Raw genomic sequence first — 10,211 nt, 5'->3', positions numbered from 1 at the left:
CCTCGCTCCACCTCCACGCCCACCTCCACGGGGCTTCCCGAAGCCACGTTGCGTTTGATGGGAAGGAAGTACAACAGCCAGCTGACTCGGATGCGCCGTTCCGCGTTGGCCATCGTGCTGGCGGACGCCTCCCACGTCCCCGCGGGGTGGCGGATGTCAGGGACTGCGGCTCGAACGCCGCCCGCGGGTGTCAGCGTGGCCAGGAGGACTGAATGAAGCCCTAAAGGGAAATCCCACCATCACTTCGTACTCAGTTACTGCTTTGCCTTCTGGTCTCTATTGTGCAAACTCACTTAGGTTTTTTAAAATGAGCTGCTGCCCGCATTATTGTATCAGAGAAAAAAAATTCCTATACTGTAACACTTTTAAATCACAAGGGAAAAATAGACATTTAATTTTTTTTTTTTTTTTTTTTTTACTTTACTGTCAAAAAAATGAACAAGTCACTACACATCTCACGGGGCTATATAATCCTTAAAAACATTCATATGAAAAGCAGGGCTCCTCCGTGAAGCAGAAAGGAGTATATGTGATCATTTGGGTTTAAGACCAATCCATCCTTCATTTGTTCAAGAAATATACAGATAGTTGTTTCTATTATTCTGTTGTAGATTTAGTGCAAGTTCTTGACGCTCTTTTGGAAAAAAAAACTTTAAATTTCACTCATTACAGGGCCCTTAGGGTTCATGAAAAGACATTTTTACTTTATTACAATCAAAACCCGTGGGGCATGAAAGGCCCTCCCCAGGCTCCTTGAGGAGCTGCTGCACCTCCTGTGACCTGGGGGGGTCACGTCCCCTGTGAGCCCCAGGATGCTCCTTCTGTGGGACAGATGCACACACGGGCCCCTGGGAGAAGCTCGCGCTCAGAGCTCCCTTGTCTACCTGCGGCCAGGTTCCTCCTTTCACTCTCCACGATTTTATCATTTCCATCAGCTTCCTTTACTTTTTCCCCCTACAGCTTCCCAGCTCCAGCTCCGGGGACGGGGGTCAGGCAGGTCCCCGCACGCGGCTCCCCTGGTGGCTACAAGGAGGCTAAGGGAGCGCACCTGCTGCCTGGGTCCCACAGGCTGACTGGCGCTCTTTGGCGATTGTGCCTTTCTTAACTTTTTCCTATGATGTTCAATTACAAAATAGTTTGGGAATTCCAGAAAAAGGAGAAAGATATCCATCTCTTTTGAAACTCTCTCTGTCCTGGAAGTTTTGATCAAGTCCTGATTCTGGAGCTGAATTATTTTCGCGCAGGAGGAAACGTGGCGCTCATTACTGGAATATCCTGGACACATGGCTAACAGTCAGTAGGAAAAAGAAATTCTCAGAAAATGGTGCGAGCCAGATGGGGTTATGGTGCCACGTGTGAAGCCCGAGCTTATTTACCGTGGCAGGAGCGGGGGAGGCCCCATTAGCACAGACTGCCTTTCCGGGATGATGTCCTAATTGGCCTTAGGATGCACTCAGCCATATTTACCCAGCCTCAAACACGAAGTTCTGATTTTTAAACAGACCCATGGTTAGGTGTGGCACAATAGTGTTTAATTTTTTTTTTTTAAAGAAAGTGTTCAAAAATTCAAACTGTGCCTCAGAGAGCTTCACACGCTCATGACCTCACAGAAGTAGTGCTTTAAAATCCTAATGACACCAAAGTGACCCTACTGACTGGGAGAGCCAGGCTCTACACATGCAGGCAGGGCATGAGAAGCCGTGAGCTCGGATCCACACCGCCCTCCCCCGAGCTGTGCTCTCGGGCCCGAGAGTCTCCCTCCGCCGGCCGCAGAGGACCCATAGCGCCCTTCCGCCTCCGCCGGGCCCGGCCTTGGACGTCTTCCACGCTCAACGGGAACTAGGCGGGAATGAGCCAGGCTTGCTGGCGCTACTCTCATTCCCCTATAACCTCCATCAGATCATCCTATGGGGCAGTGCCGTCTGCTCCTACGCCCGAAAACCGAGCTCTGGGTTCTCCCGAGGAAGCGCCCAGGCGTGCGGGCATCGCCCTACGTGTGTCTACAGGGGATTTCAATCTGACCTCCAGTGACCCTCTGCACACCCACTCTCTCGACCCCCAGGCTTTCCCTGGGACGATGACGTCGCCGTCCCCAGTGCCAGCCCAGCCCGTCCCATACACCTTTGACGAAGCGCCAGGCGCCCCAACCCCCTCTCCGGCTGTGTGTCCTGGTCCCCGTGATGCCCTGTGGTCCCCAATATCAAACGCCAGGCCTGGCCTCTGAGCACCATGCTGCGCCATCTGCGGGAACGCCACCCACCAGACATCCCCCTGAACCCAAGTCACAGCCTTTACTCAGTGAACCCTCCTCCCGAAGCTGTCTCGATCCCTGCGCAGGGCAGACGCTCCCTCGGGCAACCCGCCAACACCTCCGTGCACCTTCCAAGCCTTTCTCCCGGACTCACCGTAGGCTAAAGTGTGCCCAGCGACAGCACAGAGTGCTGGGACGTCCCACACATGGTGCTCAACAAAGATCCCTGACTTATTAAGAACACCTTAAATTAAGAGGGCCAAGTCTGTGTTGTATCCCAAGGAACGTGCACTTCTCTTTCCTGGAGGAATGAAGCACTTGTTTCCTTAATGCAGTGTTCTGTTGTGCACCTTATTTGGAAAACGTTGAGATGAGTACAGGTAAACTGGCTTCTTCACGCACCAGATTTTAGCACTTTTCACATATGAGTATGTTGTGTCTCCACAGACTCCTCTTCGAGGAAACCCCGATAAGATGGGAGCTCTTGCTATGGGATGTACCTTTTTAGAAGAGCTTCAAGCTCGCTCCACACCCAATACCATCTCAAGGCAATATGACCCCCATTTACAAGCAAAGACCAGCAGCTATGACCCAGCATGGGTGGTGCCCGCTGCTCTGTGTCCTTTGGCGTGAGTGGCCTACAGAGGGTCAAGGCCTGCAGGGGACACCGGGAACATCTGTGTGAGACTGCGCTGCAGAAGGGCAGTGCTCCTTATTAGACGGGAGCCTGGAGAGGGGCCTACTGCACGCAGGCCTCCCGCACATCTCGAGCTCCTCTGGCGCCTGCTTCCGGGACGTGACCCAGTGGTGCAGAAGCCCCTTGACAACAGGGCGGCCGCCTGCCCCCATGGCGCGATGTGGCCCCCAAGTGTGTCACAGTCGCTGTCAATGTCCCCAGCTGTGCCTTGGGGAGCAGCCAGACTGGACCAGGGGTTCTTGGAGAGTCTAGCTTGGTGAAGGATTGGGTCGTCCAGATCCAGCTCGGCCACCGCAATGGTCTCTGAGCCCCTTTTCTTGGCCACTCTGCTGTGAAGGGGCCGGGGAAGGGCAGACAAGGTCGTCCCGCAGGGTCTCCGTGGTTCTTTGGCCACCCCTGGGGAGATGACAGTGCCCCCCATGCCCCACCAGACCCTCCACTGTGGTATTTCACATGGAAAGGAGAGTATGGGACTCCTGCTGCCCGGAGCTCACTGCCCTCGGCTTCCCACCTGCTCTGGGGAGGAGGGGCGTTCTCACGTGCTTTCGGAGGGGGGAGGGGGCGTTCCCACGTGCTCTGGCGGGGGGGGTGGGCGTTCCCACGTGCTCTGGGGGGCGTTCCCACGTGCCTTCGGAGGGGGGTAGGGGGCGTTCCCACGTGCTCTTGGGGGGGGTGATCCCACATGCTCTGGGGAGGGGCGTTCTCACGTGCTTTCGGAGGGGGGAGGGGGCGTTCCCACGTGCTCTGGGGGGCGTTCCCACGTGCCTTCGGAGGGGGTGGGGGCGTTCCCACGTGCTCTGGGGAGGAGGGGCGTTCTCACGTGCTTTCGGAGGGGGGAGGGGGCGTTCCCACGAGCTCTCGAGGGGGACGGGGGCGTTCCCACGTGCTCTGGCGGGGGTGGTCCCACATGCTCTAGGGACCCGGCTCAGACACGTTCCTTGACCCGGAGGCGGTCACTTTACCTGGGGCCGAGTCTCTATCACCTCCTAGAACCCGCCCCGTGAGGACTGTGTGCTTGGAGACAAGGCGATCACCGGAGTCCCTCTCAGGACTGAGAGCCCTTCAGTGTGTCATTTTGCCGTATACATGGATTCCGTTCATAAGCCTCTTCTTTATGGCCCCTGAAAAGTACATAATCAACCAAGACCTCCCATCTGAAAGATTACACTTCCTAAACTCTTAAAACCCAACAAACAGAAGCGCTTTGGTACCACGTAGAGTTAAATTAAGAAGGAAACCGCATCTCTTAAAGCCTCCCTTTCCTTGAACTTCAGCACTGACCCGTTCGCAGCCGCGCCATCGGGCCTGAACTCAGGCTGGCGACAGAGCAGGCCGGGCAGGCGCCTTCTCGCGCACAGATCCCACGTGAAGGCGGACCCGCGCACCCCAGCCAGGCGGCACTCCGGCCGTCCTGGCGCCAGGCACTGGGGGACAGCGGCCTCCGTCTCCCGCACTGACCGTGGGTGCAGGCTGCCCGTCCTGTGGGGTGGAGGCCAGGTCCCCGCCGGCGAGCCCACCACACCCGCCAGCGCTGAAATCCCTCCCGGACTCCAGCGCCGGTGCCAGGGCAGGTATGCCGAGGCTGCTTCGGGGTCCGCACCTGCTTCCTGGGGGTCCCCCACCCACCCCTCCCCGGAGACTTGGCCCCCGCCTTCCCGTCCTTCCTGCCCAGAGTGTCTGAGAGCCCCGAGCTCAGGTCAGAGCAGAGCAGGCTGGGCGCGCGCCGCCAGGCGAGGGCTGACCGCTGGGAGAGCCATCAGCCGCACCGTGTGAGGACGAACCAAGCAGTAAATTAATTAATCATCATTTTATGCCTCATCAAGCACTTTGCTGAAGCTCTCAACAGGGGCCTCTCGATGAGCCAATGGGAAGCAGACTGTTTTGTTTAGCCGGGTGAGACTTTCATAAACAGGGGAGGTTTTGACAAGCTAATAAATATGTCATCCGTCTCTGCCACGGGCAGCGACCGCCCCACCTGCAAAGTGGTGGGGCTCTGCCCCGGCCTGGTGGGCCGTGAGTGATGGCAGAGACCGTGCCCGGGGAGGAGGCAGTCGGAGGGAGCAGGAAGCAGGGGGAAGCTCCCAAAAGTTCCTTCAAGTTTTTCGGGAGGAATGCCAGAACCTTCTGGGACCCCCCTGAGGGTCCGCACTGCAGGAGCACAAGTCCTGCCGCTCGTCCTTCCAGCGCCCCCGCCACAGTCATCATTCAAGCTGCAGACTGCTAGGGGCTCCCCGACAAGTTCCCCGATTTGGGGACTGGAGCATATTTTAAGAATGCCCAGGCAAGACGCTCCAAGAAATCCACCTACTGGCGAGATGCCTCCTCACCAACTTTGAAATACAACATGGAAGCTGCTTGGGAAAGAAGCTTCAAGCTAGCCTCATCTCATCTCTGTTGAAACCACACCCTGGTGTAGAAACCACCTTTCTGTAGGAAAACAGGTCTTTGTAAAGCTAAAGAAAAGTTGCTATTGGATGATAACTCCAATGCCTTGATCATATGCTTTGCTTTATGTTTGTAAAGCAAAATGCGAACTCTGGTACAATGTTAATAGGATCCAGCAAGACCAAAGAAATACAAACACGAAATGATACAAACGCAAATTCTTCACAGATCTCCGATTTGTCAATGACTCCAAAACAGTTTTTTTTTTTTTTTAAGTGAGTTTAAAATGTCCACGTGTACGGTTTCTGAACTTCACCGGAGGGCTAACGGGTAGGGCACCTCATCTTCGTAGTGTCATTTCTTTTCAGGATCACACGGGACGACCGGGAACCATGGAGCCCCAGTGAGACCTTCCGTGTGCCGCCCTTCGCACCTGCCACGTTGGTTTCCTCTCGGATTCAACAGACCATCGCGTAAGGCATCAGGCGCACTCCGACCCATCTAACTTGTGTTTTAGACTCAAACCCCAAAGAACCGAAGGGCATTGAGCTGGCATTTATGCATAAGGCCCTCGAGCTCAGCCCCACAGACATTCACATGGAGAGACTACTCCCCAGTGCACCCCAGGTTGAGAGAATTACTGGGACCTTCCCATTTGCTCTCCCAACCTCCTGCACCCGCTTTCCAGGTGTGAAGGGGCTCTCTGGATTCTGAACCTGGGCCTGGACTTTGGTCATGCCCAGCCACACTCGGATAGGGGCCAGCAGTGCAGGTGGCCTTGCCTTGGCTGTCCCCTGGATGACGTCTGTTCCGATTCCCTCACAGTGGCTGGTGGAAGGCAGTCACCGCATCCATGGTGACATAAGGCGGGTCAGCATGAGCTCCCCCAGCTCTCCCCGACTCCAAATCACCATCAGGCTGCAAGGAGATGGCACCATTTTCCTCTAAAAGATAACAAGATAAGAGAACTTAGAACACGCTGAATAGCCTTAACAGATCTGCATTCTAGCCATCACATCTGGAACACACACCATTCTTTGTGTGAGTTTATGGTGTAGACAAATCTCTGAGGCAGCTTTTAAGATTAGGGATGGGCTTGCTCACTTCTGCACATTATGCAACACAGTGTTCCCTCCATGACATTCTTCCATCACCTATGCCACTTCACGGTCAGTGACGTATTCCACGATGGGCTCTCGGATGCAAGAGCAGAGGCTGAGCCTGGCTCTGCCTGCAGGCCATGCAGTACTCAGGGTAGGATGCCCAGCACACAGCAGACATGGCACAGAACTGCGTTACATAGAGGCTCTGGAAGGACTGAGATGACAAAGGCCAATGACCTCAGAGGTGATTTCTTTAAATGTTGCTTTTTTGTTTCTAATTTTCTTATTTTTGAAATCTGGTTCAGGAGGAAAAGAGTAAGGAAGAAGAGAGGGAGGGAGGTCAAGGTTGAAGACAGGGACTCTCTCATGCAATTTCATTCTTGCTTCACCTGGTTCTTTTGCAGGAAGCAAGGAAGACGTTCATCCAGGAAGGTAGCATTTCCCATCGATGCTGTTCTACGGGTGTTCCTGAGATAGCAGTAGGAATGCCAAGCTCACGGCTCTAGGCGTGGGACTCTGGTAAGTTTTAGAACATTGTGCTTGTCCTGTCTCCTCTTTGGCTTCACGAGCAATTTAGCACATTAAAGACTAGGGTCTTCTTGTAGTGACCAGTTTAATTTAACCTCGTTTCTCAAATGTGTTAACCATGGAGTCCTTCCTGGAGGAGAAGCTCAGGGAGCTCTGACCACACACATCTGCTCAGCCGCGTGCCATGGTGCCCTGTGCACACTTTCCTCCTTAGGTGTCGAGGACCCCATAGCTGAGGACCGTCTCCCCTCCAACACTGTGTGTACTGCCCCTGGGGGTCCAGTCTTCCTAGCGTCTTTGTAAAGGACTGTACCTGTTCTGTTATGCACATACCCCTGTATTTTTGTTTATTTTTAAAATCTTTTGTTTATTTTAAAATGCATTTTTAATGGGAATGATGTTGCCCCAAAGGGGGCAGAACCTGGTTTTCAGGGGGCAAAACACTCTTTTTTTATATATTAAAATACAGATATACCTGCAACACATCAACAGATATATTGTATGCCGTCAGTATGAAAATTTATGTAGGTGGGAAAAGGCTCATTAGGGGAACGATAATGAAAAATGAAAATGAGAATCATTGCTCTATTTGATTTGTCAAATTATGAAGAAAGTATATTTGAGTCTCCCATTATAATTCTATCCTGTATTATTGGTGTGTGTATACACACACACACACACACACACACACACACACACACTTTTATATTTAGCTCCTATATTGTTTGTTGAAAATAATGTTAATAATTCCATAACTTCCGGGACGCCTTGGTGGTTAAGCGTCTGACTCCTGATTTCAGCTCAGGTCATGATCTAAGGCCATGAGATTGAGCCCAACGATGGGCTCTACGCTGAGCGTGGAGCCTGCTTAAGATTCTCTTTCCCTCTGCCCCTCCCCACAGCTCTAAAGAAATTGAATGCTATAAATTCCTCACTGGATGCACATTTATCAGCATACAACATTGTTGTTCACACGGTCTGGGCTGTTGTATTTTGCATTTGGTAATAGTATTTTTACTTTTGCTTTGATTTGGTTTTATTTCACTGGTAGGTACTGGCCCATATCTTTCTTTTCTCTCTCTCTCTCTTTTTTTTTACTTTTCTTAAAATGTTTTATTTAAATTCAGTGTAGTTAACATATAGTGTATTATTAGTTTCAGAAGTAGAGTTCAGTGATTCATCTGTTGCATGTAACACCCAGTGCTTATTATACCAAGTGCTCTCCTTAACGCCCATCCCCCAGTTACTCCCTCTCCCCACCCACCTCCCCTCCAGCAACCCTGTTTGTTTCCTAAAGTTAAGTCTCTCTCATGGTTTGGCCTCCCTCTCTGATTTCCTCTATTTTATTTTTCCCTCCCTTCCCCCATGATCCTCTGTTTTGTTTCTAAATTTCCACATATGAGTGAGATCATATGATAATTGTCTTTCTCTCATTGATGTATTTCACTCGGCATAATACCCTCCAGTTCCATCCACGTCATTGCAAATGGCAAAATTTCATTCTTTTTGGCTGAATGATATTCCATTGTGTATATATAACACACCTTCATCTTCTTTGTCATTCATCTGTCGATGGACATCTGGGCTCTTTCCGTAGTTTGGCTATTGTGGACATTGCTGCTGTAAACATGGGGCGCAGGTGCCCCTTTGGATCCCTATGTTTGTATCTTTGGGTAGTAGTGCAAATGCTGGGTGGTAGAACAGTATGGAGGTTCCTTATAAAGTTCAAAATAGAATCACCATATCTTTATTTTCAATCTTCCCTTGTCACTTGACTTGGAGGACTTTCTTGAAAAGAACAGAGCTGGGTTTTGCGAACAATCTGGCCCCTGCCCTTCCTGAATTTGGAAGTAGCTGTTGAGCCCAGTGGCAAGGAGCCCGATAGCTGATGGGATGGTCTTTACCCCATCCCGGGCCATACCTCCGACCTGCAACCCGAGGCTCCGCTGCTGCTCTTCTGTCTCCGTTTTTGCTGTCTTGGCAGAGGTCCCATTCATTCTTAGCCCTACGGCAACAACCGTGGGTTTATAGCCCCCCCAGGAGAGGGAAGCCCACACCTGCTTAACTTGCCTGCCCTCTCCTTCCTGCCATCTAAGTGAGTCATTTAGAGAGGCTTTACTTCCCCAAATCCATCCATCTCCCACACTCCTGGTTCTGCTGAGACAACGTAAAATTTAATTTCACTCCGTAATTTGTTTTTCCATGAAGTTTGTATTTTCCCGGCATTCTTAGCTAACGTGTGTGTTACAAACTCCCTGCCGCGGCCACCACGCACTCCGATGTCATTGCACACGGGGCAGATTGATTGTGTGCCACTCTCCCCCCACCTCTGTGTCTTTTCCTATCTTGAAATTCCTGATTCTGTTGCCATTTGGCCAACGATTTCTTGATTATTTCCTTATGTAGCAAACATAGTGATGTTCTCTTAATATTCTCACACGTTCAAATTCATTTTCATTTGTCCTGAAAGATGAACAGTATCTCGGCTGAGGTTACAAAATTCTTACTCGCCATCCTCTGCCTCCAGCCTCCGGTTCCGTGGGCGAGAAGTCTGAGGCTGCCTGCATGCCTTTCCCATGTAAGTCCTTGCAAATTTTGTCTCGAAATTCCTATAGACTTTTGAGGATACAGTTAAAATCCACCTTCCATGTTATCCAGCATTCTCATGTAGGAAAATTTACTTTTATAATGAAAGCACAGCTCTGCAATGATACATATCCAGAGATGCTTATAGAGAACGAACTCAAGTGTTAAGCAGTAATGGTGTATAGATATTATGAATTTTAATGCGGCCTCGTTAAAAACAATCTCAAGTCTGTACACATTGGCATGGACATATTTTGTGTGAAAAAAAGGAGGATTTTTGGAGTCGTGCATTTATATTCTGGTTACAGGAGAAAAACACCTGCACTGGTGAAGACACCCCCACGTTGAGAGGAGTAGGCAGGAGGTCTGACAGGTGAGCATCGGAGGCTGCTGGTGGGGGCCTGGGTGGGTGGGGGAGGCTGAAAGATTCCTTTTCCTGTCTTCAAGCAGTTTCAGTTATTACCATGAAGACTTCTGTTTGTGCGACTTCAAAAATCAAGTAAAATAAATCTAGAAGCAAATAAAATACAGTGTAATCAAGCGACTCACCATCTGAAAACCATCAGTGGCCCCCAGCCATAGAATTCGATCGGAACACGCACGGCATGTCGTGCAAGGCCCTCAGCATCTGGCTTCTGGCTGCCTCCCCAGCGGCGTCCAC

The 10,211-nt window shown here is 51.3% G+C and overlaps 1 long non-coding RNA gene across 1 annotated transcript; it reads left to right on the top strand.

The window, feature by feature from the left end:
- Nucleotides 1-6,853: 6,853 nt before the first annotated feature.
- On the top strand, nucleotides 6,854-9,909 carry LOC113928737. The gene is made up of 3 exons (XR_003521952.1): nucleotides 6,854-6,955; nucleotides 9,492-9,542; nucleotides 9,859-9,909. It is a non-coding gene; the product is annotated as an uncharacterized LOC113928737 (long non-coding RNA).
- Nucleotides 9,910-10,211: the final 302 nt, after the last annotated feature.

The sequence above is a fragment of the Zalophus californianus genome, chromosome 5, assembly GCF_009762305.2.
Source record: "Zalophus californianus isolate mZalCal1 chromosome 5, mZalCal1.pri.v2, whole genome shotgun sequence".
Classification (NCBI taxonomy): domain Eukaryota; kingdom Metazoa; phylum Chordata; class Mammalia; order Carnivora; family Otariidae; genus Zalophus; species Zalophus californianus.
This window is presented reverse-complemented; position numbering and strand designations above follow the sequence as displayed.